This window comes from Canis lupus, chromosome 13 (genome assembly GCF_003254725.2).
Source record: "Canis lupus dingo isolate Sandy chromosome 13, ASM325472v2, whole genome shotgun sequence".
Lineage (NCBI taxonomy): Eukaryota > Metazoa > Chordata > Mammalia > Carnivora > Canidae > Canis > Canis lupus.
In genome coordinates this window covers 31,929,076-31,940,847 of record NC_064255.1, presented here as the reverse complement: position 1 = coordinate 31,940,847, position 11,772 = coordinate 31,929,076, and the positions used below count along the sequence as shown (strand labels likewise).

The 11,772-nt window shown below is 45.6% G+C and overlaps 1 long non-coding RNA gene across 1 annotated transcript; it reads right to left on the bottom strand.

Moving 5' to 3' along the window:
- Positions 1 to 5,370: 5,370 nt before the first annotated feature.
- On the bottom strand, positions 5,371 to 8,958 carry LOC112662306 (uncharacterized). Its single transcript, XR_003138391.3, has 3 exons — positions 7,793 to 8,958; positions 6,592 to 6,874; positions 5,371 to 5,514 (listed from the first exon to the last, which is right to left on the bottom strand). It is a non-coding gene; the product is annotated as an uncharacterized LOC112662306 (long non-coding RNA).
- Positions 8,959 to 11,772: the final 2,814 nt, after the last annotated feature.

Sequence of the window (11,772 nt, the reverse complement as noted above, 5' to 3'; positions counted from 1 at the left end):
TATTGAAGCAAAAAATAAAAAAATAAAAAAATAATGCTTAGGGCCTAGGGGGATACCAAGGCAATCTGGATGGGGGGCTTGGTATACTTTTCTAATTCTGACAGTCTATGAATGAACCCAAGATTCAGATGTGCTTGGGAGCGACAACCCAACAAAAGAGGCACTACTGCAGATCTCTCTAAATAATGATACTAGGCAGAGGGTGACTTTGCAGGAGAGGAGAGAGTGACTGTGAGCGAGGTATTCATCTTTCCTCGCAGAAGGCCGAGCACCATGAGCCTGGGGGGAACAGGCTTAATAAATGGCAGCAGGTGGAATGTAGGTTAGCTCCAGAAGGAGAGCGTGTCAGTGCAGGTTATGAAACACAGAAGAAGTGACGGATGAGATTGCATCGTCTGCTCTCCTTGAAGACCCCAGGAAGGAGATGAGAGGTCTTTCTTAAGGTCAGGAGTTGAAGAACAAGTCCGGACTTAGCTGCATGGGGGTGAGGTTGTGGGTCTCGGCGGGGCAGGGGAGGGGGAGCAGATGGAGGCCAAAATATCAGCTGAGGATAAAGGCCAAAGAAGTGCACCTGTTAGAGGTGGTGGCCAGTGGTGGCCAGAGCAGCCTTCCCACCGCACACAGGGACAGAGCCCTAGAAGAGCCCCCAGCCTCATCTCTTGGCATGCACGTTGTCCTCTATGGAAAAGGAGGAGGTGTCCAGCTGCCCAGGCCATGTGTAATCTTATCAGTCCTGAAGTGAGAGCAGGGTGGGGAGAGAAGCAGAGGGATCACACCCAGGGGCCCCTACCACATGGAAGGGGGCATCCACAGTTTACAAATCAAAGACCTGCCATCCTCTGCCAGAACACAGGCCCCCGAGGACTGGGCCTGCATTCAGACGCACGAGGATGTACTCTGAGCCTCAGCTCATGGACCATCAACCTGTGTGACTCCAGGCAGGTCAGCTGGGTGCTCGGAGTCCCACTTTCCTGATGTCAAAGCAAGAAACCATCCTATCAGAACCACCCTGCTGACAAACTTTTGAAGGTCACCTGAGACAATGGACAGGAGAGAGTCATACAAGTAACTACAGGACTGGAAAGGATATTTGAAGTTTGGGCTGCTTCTGCGGTTCAGAGCATGCCCAATGAAGGGGGTGTTATTAATCCTGCCTGTGATCATACCGTCTTCTACTATCTGGGCCAGGGCTGAGGGGGCTCTGTCTTCATTCCTTGTGGTCATGCCCGCATTCTGGGCTTGAAAAATCCTTTTAATTTCCTTTTATTTATGTCTCTTTCTATTTTGTGCCAGGATGGCTCAAGGTTTAACTCAGACCCAGGGCTCTGGAGAACACTGCATCTGGGTGCCTGGGGGAACAGCCCCAGGACTGAGGGATTGGAGAGAAAGGATGGGCCTGGTTATGACTGGCCTACACACTGCAGTCCGGGAAGTTTTTGAAAACAGATTTAAGTGCTTTTCACAAGGGGAGAGTTTCCATTTTAAGTTAATAAATCCCCTCTAGGAAGGAAATGTAGCCAGGCATACAAACAACCCACAACCGAAACTTTTTGTTCCAGATTGCTTTCCCCCAAATTTAGTGCTAATGCAGCAGAAAGAGGGATATATATATATATATATATTTCAAGGGATATATTGTTTCTGTGAGGGGAAGACTCTATATACTTAGCACTTGTGGGGACCATCCACTGAGGTTCAAAATTATGTAGACCCCACCAAACCAGTGAACATCCACCTACTGTGCATATAACACTGGGGGGTGGGGATGGGAAACGTAGAAATGGATAAAGAGGGAGACAGATCAACAATAACTGTGAGCTTAGCAACCAAGCAGAATAAATAAACTAATTGTAAATATTTATGAAGACCCATGGGAAGCAATGCCCTCACCCTGGAGCTTGCCCATGACACAGAACAAGCCCCGCTCTCGCCAAGCTCACGTTCTTGTGGAACGAGATGGACCGTTAGCAAGTAGGTAAATCTTTTCAGTGAGTAACCAGTGCTACGGGAAAAATAAAACAGAAGATTCTGACTGACACTGTCTGGGACTGAGGGGATTGTGGAGAAAGGGCCAAGAAGGTGAGTTTAGCTGAGTTCTGAATAGTTGACAAGGAATCAACACCAACTCTCACAGGGAAGAAACTTTCAACCGAAAGAGAGAGAGGTAACAGGGTTCTGAGGTGGGGAGGGGCTTGGTGTGTTGGATGAACCAAAGCAAGGCCTTTGGACTAGAACAGAGTGAGGAAGGAGACCATCATAAGAGGTGGGGTCAAGGTGGGCTTGGGTGGCCAAGGTTCTGCATTCGGGCAGTAAGGTCCGTTCTGGACCCCAGCCCCTGGGGTGAGGCTGCCTGGGTCAGGACTGATTCAGGAACTGCATTCAGTTGGGTCTACAGGAGGAAGATGGGGTGCCTACAACTGATCGGCTAGGGGGAAGGCAGGAGCAGACGAGAAGGCTTAGGCTAGGAGTTCTCAACTCTGTCCGCACGCTGGAATCTCATAGGGAGCACTTAGAGTACTGAATCCCTGGCCTCACCCTCAAAGATTCTGACCCAGCCGGTCAAGGGTGCAGCCTGGAGGTCTATGTGCTCTCTTTATGATTCTGAGGGGCAGTCAAGATTGGGAAACAGCATTAGACAACACAGAGGAGGGAAAAGATGTGGCAAAAACACATTTCATAATAATAAAAGAGCTCTCAACCCCAAGGGCTTCCATTTCTCACCATGGACTAGATGTTTCCCGAGAACCTGTGTGCCTGACTCTAAAATACTTCCCAGTTCTGTGACTCTGAATAAGACACTCAACCTGCCCTCATGCCTGGGAGGCTGGGCAAGCATGGCACCACTAGCAGAATGGGGATCTAAAGGCCTACACCCTCTTGTTCTGCTCTGTGACTCCAACACCTTACAATGCCACCCATGGGGGATTTAAAAATTGGGCCTCCAAAGCCCCTATGTGCCAGTCTGACGTACTGAGACCAGGCGGTTGTGCCTTTCATGGGCCTTCCGCATTGTTCTGCACACACGACTCCCTACCTCCCACCCTCAGCTTTCAGTGCCTGCTGGGGCTCATTCGTTTAGATGCCCACCTTCCTCTTTCTATTGTGAACCACCTGAGGGCAGACACCATATGCTCTGTCTAGATTCTTTACCTTCTCTGGGTAATGTGCTACAAGCCACTGGGGCCATTGCATGCACATTGTCGAAGAAGCAGGCCACGTTGTCCCCCTTTGGTGATCTTAAAACTAAAAGGACCTCAAGAACTGGTCTAATATCTGACAAGTCAGGATACAAAGGCCCAGAGACATTACTTACTAGCTACCCTTACACAGGGCTTTTCCATTTGCATATTCACATACATTTTCTGATTTACTGTCCAGTGCCCCCTCCCTCTGGTGTGATGGGGTTCTTCACACGATCCCCACTATGTAAGTAAGAAAGCTGAGGAGCTAAGTGCCTAATGAACTTGTGTAACAGCTTAGTGAGAAAGGGAGTCGGGACCCAACCTAGACAAACTGACAAAAATACTGTTTTCCCCACTACCCAAGGCTCCCCATGCCATGATCATGACCCCAAAGCTCACCCTTCTCATAGTCACACTGTTTCTTATTCTCTCTCTTTTTTTAAAAGATTTTATTTATTTATCCATGATAGACACAGAGAGATGCAGAGAGAGAGGCAGAGACACAGGCAGAGGGAGAAGCAGGCTCCATGCAGGGAGGCCAACATGGGACTTGATCCCAGGTCTCCAGGATCATGCCCTGGGCTGAAGGTGGTGCTAAACCGTTGAGCCACCTGGGCTGCCCTGTTTCCTATTCTCTAAGCCAAATCTCTCCCTTCACAATACAAACCAGATTCTTTGGTTTCTATACATCAGGTTAATCTCTCTTTAAAAAAAAAAAAAAGTAAATTCAATTAGCCAACATCTAGCACATCATTAGTTTCAGACATAGAGTTCAGTAATTCATCAGTTGCATATAACCCCCAGTGCTCTTCACATCATGTGTCCCCCTTCATGCCCATCACCTAGTTATCCCATCCCCTCACCACCTCCACTCCAGCCACTCTCAGTTTGTTTCCCAGAGTTCAGTCTCTGGTTTGTCTCCTCTCTGATGACTTTCCATTCAGTTTTCCCTCCTTTCCCCTAAAATCCTCTGCCCTGTTTTTTATATTCCATATATGAGTGAAACCATATGATAATTGTCTTTGTCTGATTGACTTATTTCACTCAGCATAATACCCTCTAGTTCCATCCACGTCAATGTAAATGGTAAGCATTCACCTTTTCTAATTTGAGTGATCTTTCATTGCATGCATGACGGTCTTAAGGAGATTTCAAGGGAATATTTGGAATTAAGAACAAACAAGCAGGGGCATCTGGTTGGCTCCTGGTTGTCCATAGAGCAGGCTACTCTTGAACTGAGGGCCATGAGTTCAAGCCCCAAGTTGAGTGTAAAGATTAATAAAAGAAGAAGAAGAAGAAGAAGAAGAAGAAGAAGAAGAAGAAGAAGAAGAAGAAGAAGAAGAAGAAGAAGAAGAAGAGGAAAACAGAAAGTCAAACTCATAAGAATAGAGTAGAAAAGTGGCTGCTAGGGTCTGGAGGGTGGAGGAAACAGAGAGGTTGGTAAAAAACACAAACCTTCAGGAATAAGATGAATGAAATCTGGGGATCTGAGTCACATGTTGACTGTAGTTGACCACACGGTATTGTAACACTGAAATTTGTTAAGAAGGTAGAACTTAAATGTTCTCACCAAAATCAATCAACCAACCAACCAATCAATCAAATTTTAATAAGTGAGGTGATGGGTGTGGTCACTAACTAGACACAGAGGTCCCTTCACCGTGTCTACAGGGATCAAGTTATCACGATGGCCACTTGCAGTATCTTACCATCTTATTTGTCAGTTATACCTCAATAAAGCAGAAAACAGGAGGCCAAGCAAGCCTTGGAGAATTAGCATCAGGGAAAGAAATGGAGACCACTTCCTGCCAGTGGCGCTTTGCCTTCATGCCAGCAATCCGCCAGCGCCTGAGATGTCTGCCGGGCAGAGCTCGTTAACCAGGGCTGGGGATGTGCATGCCTGGCATGGAGCATAATTTATTTCACTTTGGCTCCATGTCTCCTGCAGATTGAGGCTTTCTTTACATATTATATTTTGCATCTTAAAAATACACAAGACGATGATGTGTTTTGTGAACTTTTTTTTTTCCATCAGGCTAATGTTGAGAAAACCAATCTGACTCCCTGCCCCTATCCTCCACAGCTGTGAAATCACAAATCAGACATAATAATAGTGTTCTCCTTAAGGATTCACCCAAGCATTTCAGCCAGCCTGGTGTACCAATAATGAAATTTGCATTGTGCTTACAGGGCTGTTTTATTGATATAAATGGACTTTAGTATCCAAGTGAGTGAGCAGTAGATTCCTCTGTCTTGGTGCATGTGGGCCTCTTGTTTGATCCTGTGTCCCTGAAGGCGGATGGCGACAGCATGCGTGGTCAAATATTCAGATCTTAGAAAACAGAGAGCTCACAATGAGGCTGCTTCCCTGCATTGCAGGAGACATGTGCTGCTGCCTTGATGTCTTTGAATCTCACAGGGTCCTGAAGATCTAAATGTGAGTTCCCCGCTCTCCCCAGATGTGCCACCACCCTGCAGGAGAGGCTCCCCACCTGGCTAGATCCCCGGACCAGCCAGCTGTGCCCCACCCAGACCCCAACCTGACATGTTTCATCTCCCTACCACCCAAGGAATTACTCCAACAAATCAATCACATGGTCCCATAGGAGCCAGGTCTACCTCATCCACTTGTCACTGGCCATTGTGTCTCCCACAGCCCCTGCTGGCTCACTTTTCTTCCCCAGGACAACCTCTATGTGGCCTTGCATGGAGTAAGGTGTCTGCCCTGGGCTCTGAGTGTATATAACTAATAAAATACTGTCAATCTCATCTTTCCACTGTCCCTTTGTTTGGCCATCATGTAGTATTAGGGCAGAGGAGCCCTCCCTCACCAATGGGGTGAACAGAAGGCAATCAAAACTTCCCTCTGCAAAAAATCCCCCATGATTCAAATTTAGTTGCATTAATGGATGGAGAACAAGAAGTGTGGCCATCCTGCCTGTACTCATCTGGTCAAAGTGCTTCTAGAACCCAGTCCAGGCCTAAAGATCAAATACTTATGGAAAGCAATCAGCAGATAGGAGCATGCTCAGAACACTGCCATCTGCTTATGTGGGTAAGAGAGGGCCAGGGGGTCAGACTCAGACTGGATTCCTTCGCTCAGTTGTAAGTTGGGAGAGAAGGGGCAAGACTTTCAGCAGCAACTGCCTGGTGCAAAGATGCTAAAACTATCCTGAGCAAGGTGGGATAGGAACTGTGTGATGTGATACATACTCCAGGACCCAGATGAGGTCATGGTTTCACTGAAGCCTTACTGCTGTTTGGTTTACACCCACCGTGCTTACTCTGCTTACTCTGCTTCTGTGCAGGTTCTCCTGAAAGCACATCCTTCATAAACTACCCTCCACCCCAATCATCTCAGAGAGTCTAGAGGACCTGAATGAATTAGCATCCAAGGGGCATGCCTTACTCAGGTAAAGAAATAATGCATCAGAAGCTGAAGATGGGTGGACAGAGGCAGAAATCAGGTACCATATGCTAAACAAGAAGGGACACCAGATTAGCCACCAGACTAGCCTCACTATCTGAGGATTTGTAGCCTGAGAAGCTAATGCGCCTTCACAGAGAATCTGTACAGGGCCACCAGGACCCTGTGGTAGGAAGCAGGGTGTGATGGACCAGAGCCATCAAGACTGAGAATGTGATCATCTTGATTCATTCAAGAGTATTTGCTGGGAATCCAAGCTGATTACCTTAGAAAAGAAAAGAAGCAGATTAGCTGACTTATAATACCTAAACAATATCCATCAGGAAGACATTAAAAATGTTCTTTGGGATTCCGTATGGGTAATTTGGATCAATATATGGAATGAGGTGAGGACCAGTTCGGGCTTGGTTTAAGGAAGATGGCTGTAAGAATCTTAACCATGCAAACATGGCATGGCCCTCTCAGGAATTAGTGAGTGTTTGATCACTGGAGGTGGAGCAGAGTTTGTAGGGACATTATTCAGGGCATGGAAGCACCTCTTAGGGAGGATGTGCATTCCATTCAATAAATCATAGTTTCTTCCTCTCCTCTCAGCCCCACAAAGTGCTTGAGCAAATAGACCAATGCTTCCAGTTCCAGTGCCATTTATTTCCCTTGGGGTTTCTTTAATACTTCCAAAAAATTCTACAGGAAAAAAACATCCAAAATAAAGAGTGCCCTAAAACAGTGAATACAGCATCCATAGAGTTCAGATTTTTTTAAAAATTGAGTAATCAAGGTAGGACAACTAATTTATTATTTTGCTAATACAGATCACTTTTCATTACATCAATTTAAAAGAAGTAAGTTGGTACCGTTACATTGACAGATTTGCTGTGAACAGGTGAAGACTTAATGACATACTCATCTTGGTTCACAGACCATTATTTGGAAACATTTGCTCCAAAATAATATGTCCACTGAAGTCTCACCATCTTTCTGATTCTGGCTTTCACAATTTAGAGAATATATTAGGTAATTCAAGGAGATCTCTTTCAAGTTTTCAAAACTGAATTCAACATCCCAGCAATAATAGTGTCAAGACTGTTAGAACTGTATTTAGTTCCATGCCATACCTCACAAATCATTAATGCATTTGAGTTTATAAAGCATTTTCACATCCATTATTTCATTGGGTGCTCACCATTGTCCCACACTGGTAGGTAGAATGGTGTCATTCTTGCATGTTGAGTGTGCCTGGGGCTCAGGTTAGGTATGAAATGAGCACAGTTGTGCTACTGTAAGGAGGGGAGTAATCCTCCTCTTATCTAGCTACATCTGCTGAGTGTATGGGGTGCACTCATCCTTGAGAAATGACCTCATAATGTGAACATGGAACCTGCCTGAGTGGATGGTGAAGCCAGGGAGGGAAAGTACACACCAGGGAGGGAGTGGACCTGGTGTTCTAGCCAGAGGATATGGGAGTAATCAGGGAAGGCTTCCCAGAGGAGGGTCAGGTCAGGGAAGGGAAACAGCAAGTATTATGGCAGAAGGTACAGCCAACAGGAAAGCCTACAACCAGAAAGCCCAAGTCAGGCTGCTCCTGAGCCAGACACTCTTCCCTTCTTTCTTCGCTTACCTCATCTGCCTGCTGTCAGTGAGAATGCTGCTTTGTTGGAGGAAGATTCTCTGTCCCTAGACTACATTAACAATTTAGCAATTTTGTTCCCCATCATTCTTTTGTAACACCAACCACTCTTTATCCTTTGCTTCACTGTATTGGAATGAGGTCTTTATCTGGGTCTCTTCCCCAGCTGACAGGTATGCTTATTCTTGTTCATCTGTGTATGCCCAAGGCCAACCATTGTAGGGACAAATGATCAAGAAAGACATGTCTTCCAAAGAGTTTGAGTGGTTCATAATTATTAGGAGGACTGAATCCAGAGTTTTAAGCAGTCTCTGGTCAGCTTTGCAGTTCAGAGCAGCAACATGGAGGACGGTGGACTGGCCAGACACATAAGAGGCTGCTACAGTGAACTAGATGGACATTATTGAAACCTCAGACTGGGCACTGGTGATGTGGAGTTCAGTCAGTGGGGAAGAGTGAAAAACTACTGAGGGAACAGACTTTGCAGAACTTATTAGTTTGCTGGATGCCACAGGTCCAGTGGGAGTGGAGGAATCAGGATAGATTGCAACTTGAACACAGGCAGGTCAGGAATGCCATCCAGATGGGACACAGGAAGAGAAGATATGCAGATGTATTAGTTTCCTGAGGCTGCTGTAACAAATTACCAAACTAAGTAGCTTGAAAAAAGAGAAAGTGATTCTCTCATAATTCTGGAAGTCAGAAGTGTTGAAGCAAGTCTTCGTTACAGTTAGTTTCTTCCTAAAGGCTCTGAGTGAGTTTACTACTCATGGTTCTCCAGAGAAACAAGAAATAGGAATTGGCTCACATGCTCATGGAGGCTGATACTTCCCACAATCTCACACCCACAAGCTAGAGACCCAGGTAACTGGGGCTGTAGTTCAACTGGAGTCCAAAGAGTGAAGTCTCAGTCAACAAGCAGAAGAAAACCAATGCCCCAGCTCAGCATTCAGTTGAATTCTCCAACTCTCTTTCTTTTATTCTACCGAAGATCCCCAACTGGAAGATGCCTATTCATGCTAGGGAGGGCAATCTGCCTTACTGAGCCCGTTGGTTCAAATGTTAACCTCTTCCAGAAACACTGTCCTAACAAACCCATAAATAATGTTTAATCAGATAAGTGGGAACCCCAGAGTCAGCAAAGTTGACATGTAAAAATAATCATCACACGGAGAATCTGTGTCATATCTCTTTCCTTGTTTCTGGGGACTCCTAGAATCCCTTAGGTGTTTCTTGATTTGCAAATACTCTGATCTCTGTCTCTATCTTCCTATTGCCTTCTCTCTGTTGTGTCTCTGTGTATCAAATCACTTTCTGCCTTTCTTTTATAAGGACATAAGTCATTGGACTTAGGGCCCTCCCTAAATCCAAGATGATCTTATCTCAAGATCTCTAACTTAACTACATATGGAAAGGCCCTTTTTTTTTCAAATGAGGTCACAGCCACAGTTACTGGGGGCTTAGGATTTGGACATACCTTTTTGGGGGCCACTGTTCAACTCATTACATAGGAGTTTGGAAATACTGGCTCTCCTAGGCCTGTTTTATCCTAACAGCAGGAGATAAAGAATCAAATGTCTGGACATCATTCAAGATAGATTGAAATGGTGAAGATGGTGGGAACTAGAACACCTATCCAAGGGCTACAGAAAAAATCCTATAGGCAGCCAAAACTAGACCAGCTGCACAATTATGCCCAAAAGATTAGTTAAGACACTAAACTTCCAAAGTTTCTTGCTCAGTAATAAATTTAGTCACGTCACCAATACTTTTGAATCCTCACTGATATCCAAAATAAATCTGGCATGGAATGATATGCCAACCAAGCTGTTGGAACAGTGCTCAGTCTTAGAATTTTGAAGCTAGAAAGGAAAATACTGGCTCAATAATGAGGTGCATTCATCTTTTTCAACAATTTGCGTATGAAAGAATGATTTGCTGAGCAGCTGGGCATGTGAGGTGCTCTGTAATGCTGGAAAACACAAGGGTGACTCAGGTGACCGCTGTCAAGTGGTCATCTCAACCTCAGAACTACTGACAATTGGGTCCAGACCATTCTTCTTTGTGGGAGGTGCCCTGTGCTTTGTAGGATGCTTAGAAGTATTCTTGGAAGCCAATAGTACCCCTCTCCCCTCAGTGGTGAGAACCAAAAGTATCACAAGCATTGCCAAATGTCCCCTAGGAACAAAATAACCCCCAGTTAAGAACTATTACTGTGTTGCTATAGGGGGTGGCTGGACAGATTTCATAAGCAGAACTCTGGGACTGACTATGCAAAAGAGCATTTGAACAAGGTTCTGGAGGCCCCAGGCTGTGTAGAACAGGGGGAGAGGGCAGAAGGGAGATTGTGGAGGTTCTGAAGATCGTGGGAAGAGTCTGAAAGGGAGTTGGGGTGAGGGTAAAGGAGGCAAGATATATACCAACTCATTCAGAAATCCTTGCTATTTTAATAAAGAGCAAGGCCATACCAGCATCCTAATATGAAAATCCAGAGTCAGGGCTCAAATCTGTCCTCTTTGCTTACAAATCCAGCACCTTTTCCTACAAGAATGCGGAGCAAGCACTAGTTTAGCCACCAAGCAGCTCTTGCAGATACAGGGTTAGACTGACACAGTAGACACCCCTAGTGACAGATGGAGTTAAACAAAATAGAGCCCTGCACTGTTTAAAATACAGAGATCTGCACTGAGCCTCTCCTTTTTCTTTTCATATCCTTAAACCACTTGATTTAAATACCCAGCTTTTGCATTAACTCACCAGAATAATTGACATCTCAATGTCTTCCTCTCTTTGTCACCCGTTACTAAATATACATTCTCTTCAGCAAAGTTTTCAGATTGACTGCTCCTGACAGACAACACAGATTTCAACATTTACACAGAAGTTGTCTGTCAAAAAAAAAAAAAAAAAGAGGAAGAAGAAAAGGAACAGAAAAAATATGCCCTATTTTAGGATGTCTCTTTGCTTAAAACGCAGGAGAGAGAGGAGGGAGAAATCTCTCCCCGTGCATAATAGCAATTTATGCCAGGATACACAGTCTTGCTGGCGAGGTTGCTAAGCAACTGCCTGGCGGCATGTCAAGGGTCAGAGGGAGACAGGAGGTAAAAAGGTACCCAGGCGTGGGCACCGCAGGACATACAGAGACCCAACCCACTCGGGACATCCACTCCTTCCTCTCTCCCTGACAGCTAGAACGACTGGGGGGCGGGGGTGAGTTTGCATCTCAGTGGCCTCAAAGCCCAGAAGGGAGATTCCACACCCAAAGCACAGCTTGGAACACAGCCACGGTGGTTGGCATTTTGTCTGCCGTCTCTCGTGCTATAGACGAGCTCAAGGTTGGGAGTCGAGCAAAGCTTGGTTTCTCCATCTCTAAAGTGGTGATTATCACTGTAGCTACATCCAAGACGGTGGTGAGGATTTTACTGTATTTTCCAGCTGCCTGTACTTGCCTTCTTGACAGCATTCACCGCATTACACTGACATTTCCTCTTCTTTGTCTGCCTGTCCCCAGTGGGACTGTGTACTCCAAGCACAGA